Below are 10581 nucleotides of genomic sequence, written 5' to 3' on the forward strand. Positions count from 1 at the left end.
TATTAGATCCAAACAGTCAAACCTCAGTACTCAGGGTCATTGACATGAACTTGGAGATATTATTATAACTATATAGACATATAAATCTATGATAGAAAATATATTCTATAAAAGTATTGATAAATAGATTGATATGTATTACAAAGTCTCAGCTTAATTTTAATTTTGTTCTTAATGTGCCAGTGATTGCATATAGAGATTCCATTATTGAATACTTGTTTGTTAAACTTGACATTTGAAATATGATGTAAAAAAAATCAGTGCTGGAGGCCGGGAGTTTGGCATAGTGGTAGAGTGCTTGCCTAGCATGCGTGAATACCCGGGTTTGATTCCTCAGTACACCATACATAGAAAAAAGCCAGAAGTGGTGCTGAGGCTCAAATGGTAGAGTGCTAGCCTTGAGAAAGTCCAAGGACAGTGCTCAGGCCCTGAGCTGAGGCCCAAGACTGTCAAAAAAAAAAAATCAGTGCTAATGAAATCTTTTAATAAAAAAGTAAAAAAAAAATTCCATCATAGAGTATGTTTCTATGTAGCGCACATATGTGACTGTTTCTAGTATGTGGTTATCCAGAGTTTTGTAATCTACAAACAAAAGCTGTAATCTACAAACAAAAAAAGGCTAACCTATAAATATATCAACTACAATAAATTATTATAAACAAAGAAGATGTTACAATCAAATATTTAGATAACATCCCTCACAACACAATATTGGTTAATAATGAATAGATGCCTTAAAAGGGAAGTTACCAAGGATCTGAAAGTCTTACAGAATGGTTAAAACTCTTAAAAGCTAAAGACTTTTCAATTAGCTCCTAATTTTCTCCACCAACTGATTTATAGATATAACAGTATTGTCTCTAGCTTGAGATATAACTTTATCCTCACCTTCTTGCTACCTAAACCAGTTCCTCTTGAGGACCAGGTTGTATTCTGTAAGGATTTGTCTGGTTTTTGTAGTTGACATCAGCGTGGTGGTTTATGATGGATAGCACAAGTGTTTGCAATTGCTGAGTGCTTAGGAATAGAAGCTATTAACAGTTTTTCCAGGAAGTGAAAATTACATAGAAAGTAATGCATTAAGTATTTGAAGTCCTCTTTTAAATGCTAGTTTCTGGTTTTTTTTTTTAAGGATTGTTTAGCAAACTGCAGGCTATTGGTGAAATTTTTTAATTACTATATCTCAAAACTTTTACCTTTTTCTTCAAGGGACTTGAGTGCCCTCTACAGGTTGTAAAGAGATAATGACCATCTGTAGTAATCAACTTGTGATTTTTTTTAAATGTCATCTGCTTACTTCTAGTCCTAACGTATGATTCAGCTTATTTATGAACTATTAACTTTGTCAGTGACTGATTCAGCTTATTTATGAACTATTAACTTTGTCAGTGACTGAAAAAGGAGAGTTTGTGTTTTCTCTCTCAGCTGGTTTAATTGTATTTAGTATTAAAAGTGTGATATTATTGGACTACCCAGAAGTTTAGATAGGACTCTTAAATTCATAATAACACATTTCCTCACAGAAAGAAAATTGAGAAAATGTTTATATTTCACCCTTATTTTCACCCTGAAGATTTCTGAGAATAGTTTGACTTTTTTCTTGTATTTTTGAAATGGTATGAGAAAACACTAAAAAAAATGTGAATCTTCAGTTTCTTCATCTCTTAATTTTTGTAAATAATTGGGCAAGGAATTATTGTTACCTAAGTCTACCAACTGGTAATAATTCTGTTTGAAGAACAGAAAATGCTTTTCTTCACAATGGTAAGGAAGTACATAAGTCATCCATTTGTGTGTACATATGCTTTCTCAATGGGTGAGCAGTTGGATTCAAAAGACATAGGAGTTAATTTTAATATGAAACTAAAACTGGACTGCTGTAGGCAGTTTTGCTTCAATTAACTTACATGGTGGAGCTGCCAAAGAAACTAAATATGATGAGAACAAAAGAATGACTGGATCAAATTAATAAAAATAGATCTTTTTGCAAACAATATAATGATTCTGATCATCAACCTTGAAAAGTAAATTAGAACAAGCAAATTACTGTTGAAAAATTCTTTCAGCACTCTGCTGTTGCTACTTATCTAGTCATGGCTCAGCCACAGGGGAAGAAAATATGCACTCAGTTTTGCTTTGACAAAGGAAACATTATTAAAGTGAATGTTTACATTGTGTTTTTTGAAGTGTTTAAAGAGTGTTGGTTGCATCTTCAAGCAGCCTGCTGCCTTCTAGACTGTTCCACCACACAATAAGAAAAAAAATGAGTTATTTGTACATATTATAAAAACAAAAACTTAAGTGTTTCTCAAATCTTTAAAACACCTTATGTTTTGGAGTGAAAAATGTCTTCTAAATACTTTCCTCTAGAAAACATATGCCATAAAGAGCTTATTTACTTGAATATATTTTCCATTTACTTCCAAATCCTCTCTGTCACTTTCTTCCCAGAAAACGACTAAATAATAGTCGTTTAATTCATCTACTGAAAATAATTATGAAATGACTGATGTGATGTCCAACTGAATATAAAATATGCGTATTGGAGGAGAGATGTTTCCTGTTTGCTGTGATAACTTATTATTATGCTTTTTTGTTGTTGTTCATTTGTGTTTTGGGACAGTGTCTTACTATGTAGCCTAGGGTAGCCTAGAACTTGTAGTCCTCCTGCCTTGCCTCCAGTGCAGGGATTATAGCCATATAGCAGCATACCCAGTGTGGTGCAGTTACTGTTGAGAACAACAACAGTCATTCTGACCTACCTCACAGATTATATTGAGAAAAAGAAAGACTTCCTGAAGAACATGCATGCTAAGTTGGTATTGATGTTTAATATTTTGTCTATACTAGTAAAATGGGAAGTTGATGACTAAAACTTTAGAAAGTATAGATTTAATCTTTTTAAAAAATGAACAAGTTAAATCATTTTTATATTTTTGAAACAAGAGTAATTGTAATAGGGATTCAAGTATTATACCATCTCTGACATAATCAAATGAGAGTTCATATTCTGAATCTAACAGACTGAAGAAATGCAGCAGTAGTACTCACTAGACACTTGAGAATGAATTATACCACGATGGGTGGGAGGGGAAAACATGCAGGGAGTAGGAAGGATGGGGAAGGAGGGTGATATTGTCCAAAAGGAAATGTACTTTTTTTTTGTCAGTTCTTCTGAGATCTTGAACTCAGGGTCAGTGCACTGTCCCTGAGCTTATTTTTGCTCAAGGCTAGCACTCTACCACTTGAGCCGCAATGCCACTTCTGGCTTTTTCTATTTATGCTGTACCAAGGAATCAAACCCAGGGCTTCATGCATGCTAGGTAAACATTCTACCACTACCCCACATTCCCAGCCAAGAGATGTACTCTTTACCTGGCTTAGATAACTACAATCCCTCTGTCCATCATCACCTATATAATAACAATAGAAAATTACTTTTAAAACATTCATCAGGGGCCGGGAGTTTTGCCTAGTGGTAAAGTGCTTGCCTAACATGCACGAAGACCGGGATTTGATTCCTCTGTACCATATACATAGAAAAAAAGCCGGAAATGATGCTGAGGCTCAAGTGGTAGAGCTCTAGCCTTGAGAAAGTCCAAGGACAGTGCTCAGGCCCTGAGCTCAAGCCTAGGACTGGTAAAAAACAAACAAACAAAAAAACACTCATCAAATGATGTGTTCCACCTTTCCCTCCTTACTTAATTTTGAGTGTGTTCATATGCTAGTATGACATTTGCCTCTGCATTATCAATAAGAAAATTGAATATAGGATTATAAGAGGGAACGACATGCAATTTATTGATACTCATGTATTTGATTTGTGGATTGATAGGCTAAATTTTTCTTTAGGATAGTTCATATCCAATAAGTTTTCTAATTTTGAGCACATTCTTAGCCTTATTTATTTTAGAGAGGTACTTTTGTTTATTTGTATGTAAATCCTTCCCTCTTGTTTCACTCAATATTTTGAACTTTGTGTTGATGTAATGAAGTAGCAGAATATCAAGTACATAATAAAGCAGCATGTCATCTCTCCTAAGACATATCAATGCTATGTAATTTGGGTTTTTGTATATGCATATAGAACGTCAATTGTACAGACAACAGTTTAATCCACTACATAGGTGAATTCTGCCTGTGGTTGCCACTTCTATCAGTGTTCACATCGATAGAATTTGTTGACATTGCTAACACTGCCCCTTCAGGCACACTACTGCAGAGCTTCGGCTCAACCTGCTAAGACAACAACTAAAGCTGCCCATCCTGGATTCATTCTGCCTAGTTAAGCTTCAATAAACCTCCCTCCTGTCTTTGGAATTCCCTCTTGGAACTCACTGTCCAGCAGCTTTGTAAGTTCCCCACCATTTGCCAAAGTCAAGTTCAAACTGGCTTGAAGGTTATAAGGCCCTGATGCCTGACATCCGTGAAGCCACGCCATTCTGCTGTGAGGGACTTGTCCATATCCACAAAGTCCAAGTCACTCTTTCAATCTTGTGTCTTTGCATTGCTGGAGATGAAACCTAGGCCCTAGCAAGAGCTAAGCAAGCATTCTACCTCCGAACCTATATTCCCAGCCCCAAAGTGACTGTCTGGAACATTCCCACTAGCCATAAAGGGCAAAAATGGTTAAGAGAAGATAATCACACAGGCCTTACTTCAAATCCCAGCTCTGCTATTTACAAGCTGGGAAGCACTGGCGAAACTGACTAGCATATGGTCTTTGGCTTTCTCTATTTGTTAGAGTAATGGCATTGAATGATTCCAAGTTCTAAGTGCACGGATAATCCATGTGTGTCTTTCTAAATCAAAGATTTATAATGGCCTTTTCATAGAGCTATCGGTATAATTCAATAGTTTGTATCTTCAGATTATCAAAATTTTATTTATTGTCCACTTACCCTCCCCCTCTACGCTTTTTTTAAAAATTTATTTTTTATTGTCGGGGTAATGTATAGGGAAGTTATAGTTACATTCACCAGATAGTAGGTGCATTATTTCTCACACAATAATACCTTTTCTCGGGTTTTTGTCCCCATTTTCTTGCCCCCATTCCCTCCCAATCATCTTGTTTTTTCCCCCCCTTCCCTTTCCTATTTCAAATAAATAAACATGTGTAGCTATATATTTTAGGGACACTCTCAATGGCTTGAACTGGATCTTTGGAGTTAATAAAATGGCTATATTTTGTCTTCATTGTTCATTTGTCTATCTTTGTGAGAGTAAGAGGAATACATAAATGAAAAGACAAAGTGAACAAATGTACAAGACAATATCTTGAAAATGAACGATACAATTTGTGGGTGGGGACAGGAGGGAAAAATGAAGAGTAAAGGAAAATGAGACACTTCCAGAAAATGCATTATACATTACTGACTTAAGTAACTGCAACCCCTCTTATATCACCTTTCAATAACAAAAAAAGTTTATAATAAAAAGGTTATAAAAGAGTGGGCATAGGTGTTTTATAAAGCTTGTTAAAGCTAATTTCTCATGATGTATGGGAATACATTCACTCAAAATTCACATGAAAGCAGCCGTAGTCTACAAAAAGTAAGATTGAAAGAAAATAAAATTCACCGACAGGAAGATAGAATAAATTTATTAAAATCCACCAACCAGGACACTGTTGAAAATGAACCATACAATTTATGGGTATGGATGGAAGGGAAAAACAGAAAGGAAAGGAGTGGCACTGCCCACAAAGAAATGTACTCTTTATCTGACTTCTCTAACCATAACCCTTCTGTACACCACCTCTATAATAACAAAATTTAAGTCCACCAACCACTAATAAAGCTCAGGGAACTTCTGGGGGGTCTTTGCATTGTTCAAGAATTAGCCTGTGTTAATTTTCATTTGAAAGTCACTTCTTGACAAAAGGAATCATTGATCAAATTGGCTGGATTTTTTTTGAGAAAGAGATGGATCTGTTCAGAATATTCCGATATATATTATGTCAAATACTATATTAAACCCTAAGGGGAAAATTGTGATTTGACTAAGTGCTTGCTTTCCCAGAAGGATACATAATTCTGTAAAGTACTGCTTAAGGCCTCGGTTTCTTCAAAATGTTTTTAATATTTAATGACACCAATCTTTAAAACTGTCAGTTTCTTAATTTATTGATCAGTGAAATTGATGATGTGAGCCTGGTTGGTGACTTCCAGCTTCAAGTATTGCATTCTTTTTCAAACACAAATAATTGTGTCCAAAAAAAGCCTTTACATTCATAACTATAGAAGATTTTGCTTTCAAATACTGTCTTTCAAATTAATCTTCTCTAGAGAAGCTTTCAGCTAGAAAAGTATTGAGGTGATTTCTCTGTAAAAAACCTTCGAAACTCTAATTTAGAAGGTACAGATGAAAAATGAACCTTAACGTTTCCTCTTTTTTAAAAACAAAAACTCATTTAGCAGAAGTAGACACCTTACATTCGTAATGCTCAAAAGAGAAAATCAAATTATTTGAAATAAGTATAACTCAGTTGTAAAGCATTTGCCTAGGGTACATGACATAGAATTTGACCTTCCCACTACTGGAAGAAAAAAAAAAGAAAAGAAGCAGAACAAAAGAAAAAGGAAATACAAAATAAAATATTTATAATAGTCCACATAGTTTGAAGCTCATTTCAAAAAACAAAAACAAAAAAACAGGACTTCTCACAACAGATTTGGTCACGATTGCAAAATCATTGGCATAGTTAACCAAATAGTACTTTGAAGCTCATTTGAAAGGTCTGAAATGTTTGTTTTAAACAAATATTAACAATGGGCATACCCCATACAATGTAATCCTATATGTTTTCAGGAAACCAGCATATTTTAAATAATTAGGATTTATTTGGTTCTTGTTTGTACAAAACATAAACTATAAAAATTTAAAAATAATAATTTGGAGGTCTTTTATAGCAAATATCTATTTTGACAGGAAAATTACAGCAATTGTACCTGTAGTGTCTAGGAGTGAAACTGTTTTAAAGGAAGAGAACATAAAAGATTACAGGTACATGTTTTTTCATATTCTAATTTGAATACTTGATCAAGAGAAACTAAAAATTATGTTCTACAGGTTATTCTCATGACAATCTGTGATTATTCGTATTTAAAGTTAAATATTTCCTGATATTTTTTACTTCAATTACTTTTAGCTATTCACTCACAAATGCAGTAAGGCTGACATAATTACCCCCCTTTTAATTCACAAATGACATGTGTTTACCTATTTGATCTAATGGTTTTCATGCAAGCATGCTGTTTCTGTGACAAGACTACTTTGAACACACAGTAGGTAAAATAATACTGTATATTGCACAGCAACTCCAATAACCAAATGTTAATTTAATAAGAAATCTTTTAATGGAGTCAAAAATGGATCTGAAATTGCTCTTACATAGCTCACTGGCTTAGTAATCATTAGAAAAATCAGCCAGTCGCTCAGTGCTGGTGATTCATACCTGTAATCCTAGCTATTCAGGAGGTTGAGATCTGAAGATCACAGTTCAAAGCCAATCCCAGGCAGAAAGAACCAAGAGGCTGTTTTCTCTAACTCCCTAAAAATTAATGGTGCTGTGACTCAAAGTGGTAGAGTGCTAGCCTTGAGCAAGAAAGCTCAGCAATAGGACCCAGGCCCTGAGTTAAAGCCTCACAACTGATAAAAGGAAAAAAAATCAAGGTGCAAAGTATAGTTTCAAGTTGAACTAGTTAATAGAAGCCATTTCTAGTTAAGAATCTGTTACATTTTCTATGGATCATACCAGTTAGGTATTAGTTAGAGTACCTGACACCTAGCACCTGCACAAGACAAATGATTTCATGAACAAGAATGAAGATCTAAAAAAGTACAAATAGCAAAGTTCATCTCATATGTGCATATTCACTCATATTAATCACACTGATGCAGAATTGAGGAAATAAATATATATCACAAAATAAGAAAAATTGTCAGTCCTTCAAAATTACATAATTCTTAAAGGAAGTAGAATTTATACCTAAATAGTAGTCTGTTGAAATAATACATAGCACTACAATAACCCATTAAGTTAGCTTTAATAAAACCAAAGCATTATAAAATGAAGGTACAACTTATTTTTGAATATTTTTATCTTTAGTTGTACAAAGGAGATACCATTCCACAAAACTATGTATATAATACGACTCCATTAAAGTCACCTGTAACATTCTCATGTAGGTACAATTTAGACAAATAATGGTATGGATATAACACTCGTTTCCTGAGTTATAGTTTAAAAGAAATAGTTAAAACAGAAGTTTTATTCAACTATAGTAAAAGTCTTTCTATTTTAAATCAAATCTCACTTCTCCATCTCAAAATTATGGTTTCTCATTTTTGTGCTTAAAAACTATGCAACATGACCCCCTTTGTGTAACTCAGGCTCTTTTTCTTCATCTTTAAAATCGCTGTGCTCAATTATTAATTTCTAAAAATAGAAGACCTAATACCACAAAATTTGGAGATAGAAATTACCTTCCAAACAAGGTTCAATGATTCTCACTTGTTAGTTTCTCCTGAAAGAAGTGGGTCACAATAGAGTTCATGTGTAGATTAACTGGAAAGTCACCAAATTCACTTGAATGAAAGGTGTAATTTATTATGGGACAAATGATCAAAATGAACTAAAACTTGGTATGCCTTATTTTGACTCAACAATAACCCAGCAATTGTTTAGATTTTAAACCTAATGAGAGACAGCTCCCTTGCTTATAACTGTTGGCACAGAGTGACAATAAAACCAGTTTAATTTGTATAACCTCTACATACAAAGCACCACTGACACCAGAAGAGACTGCCTTCTGCCTGCATCTTTGCCCATGAGGTGTACCTGGCAATTTTGCCAAATACATCCATCTACAAGAGCATTCCTAGAGTTCTGCCCCAATCTTATGTGCCCACTGATAGTCATGGAAAAGGAGATCTAGTAAATTACCAAATGTCAACTAGCTGCATATCAACTATATGCTTGCCAGTGCCTTTACCTAACATGATTAGTTCTGCATCACATCCTACCATCAACACTTATAAAAGCCTTCTTAAAAACAAAACTCATTTAACTGGTCAGAAAACTCAGAACTGGGTTTCAGTGTGCAAGTGACTTATGGCACCTTTGCTTCCTCTGTTATTACATTCCCAGTCTGTACTCTGTTTCTTCTCCAATGCTTTTGGCATTTCTATGGTCTTGAATTTCTGGGATCCCTTCAAAGTTTCTGTGTCATCATTAAAGTATTAAGAACCTTTTATGGTTCAGAATTCTCAGGATTTGCTTTTCAAACAGAATTGCAGACGGAGTGAAGCTTAGCACAAAGGCCAACAGTACAGTTTTTAACACTGCGAGTATTTTATTCTTTGGGTTCTAGGGTTGCTATACTGCCTGTTAAAAAATCACCTATTGGTTCAGCAAGTTCTTATTCATCCTGACTTTATATTCCACCCTGAGAAACTGACAGCTAAATCATCGTGCATAACTGCGAATGGAGCTTAGGGCTCATGAACTTATAGGAGTCTATCCTGATAAGGACAGGTTATCACATCTTTTCATGAATGACATTTTTTTAATCTTAAAACTAAGACTTGGGCTGGGAGCATGGCCTAGCAGTAGAGTGCTCACTTAGCATGCACGAAGCCCTGGGTTTGATTCCCTGGAACCACATACACAGAAAAAGCCAGAAGTGGTGCTGTGGCTCAAGTGGCAGAGTGCTAGTCTTAAGCAGTGTCCAAGGACAGTGCCCAGGACTGGCAAAAAAATATAAGTCTTTACTCCTCAATTTCAGACAGTACAGATAGTTGTGTGTAATTGCCACTATGTCATTTACTGTTACTTTTCACATCTGGAAAGTGTAAGAGCAAGATAACTAGATGGTCTCCTTTTTTTGATAAATCCATTTTTATCTTCTTAAAATTATATGTTAATAGTATAGGTATCAGAATTTTGTCATTTGTAGCCACAGAGAGTTTTGAGAAAAGAGCCAGATTTTTTAAATGGTGATTAAAAAGATATGTACAGAGGGGTTACAGTTACGTAAGTCAGGTAAAGAGTACATTTCTTTTTGCATAATGTCATTCCTTCCCTCACTGTCTCCCAGTTTTACTCTCCAATCCCACCTACAAGTTAAGTCGTTTTCAGCAGAGTAGAGTGAGTACCGCTGTTGTGTTTATTCACTCTTTGTCCCTGTATTTCATTTTTTGTCCCTCTATTTCTGTGTCTCCCCATACTCAGAAGAATCAAAGTATTAATAGGGAAACAATGTTGAAAGTGATAAGAAAAGTTGATAAGAAAGTTGTCAGTTTGTGAAAGTCTTTTCTACTTATAACTCTGAGTTGAGTCACAACAGAAAGAAAGAAAAAACAAACAAAAAAACACCCTAATAAAGCCAGGCACGGTAGTGCTTGCCTGTAACTCCAACTCAGCGGCTGAAATGGGAAGATTGGGAGTTTGAGGCCAGCCTAAACTGGATAGCAGGAAATAATGTAAACAAATTTCACCTAGAAATAACTATTATTAAACTCCTACTAAGTGCCAGGCATTGTTACAAGCATTGGAAATTCAGCAACAAATAACCCAAA

The sequence above is a fragment of the Megascapheus bottae genome, chromosome 14 (genome assembly GCF_031878675.1).
Source record: "Megascapheus bottae isolate mThoBot1 chromosome 14, mThoBot2.hap1, whole genome shotgun sequence".
Taxonomy (NCBI): Eukaryota; Metazoa; Chordata; class Mammalia; order Rodentia; family Geomyidae; genus Megascapheus; species Megascapheus bottae.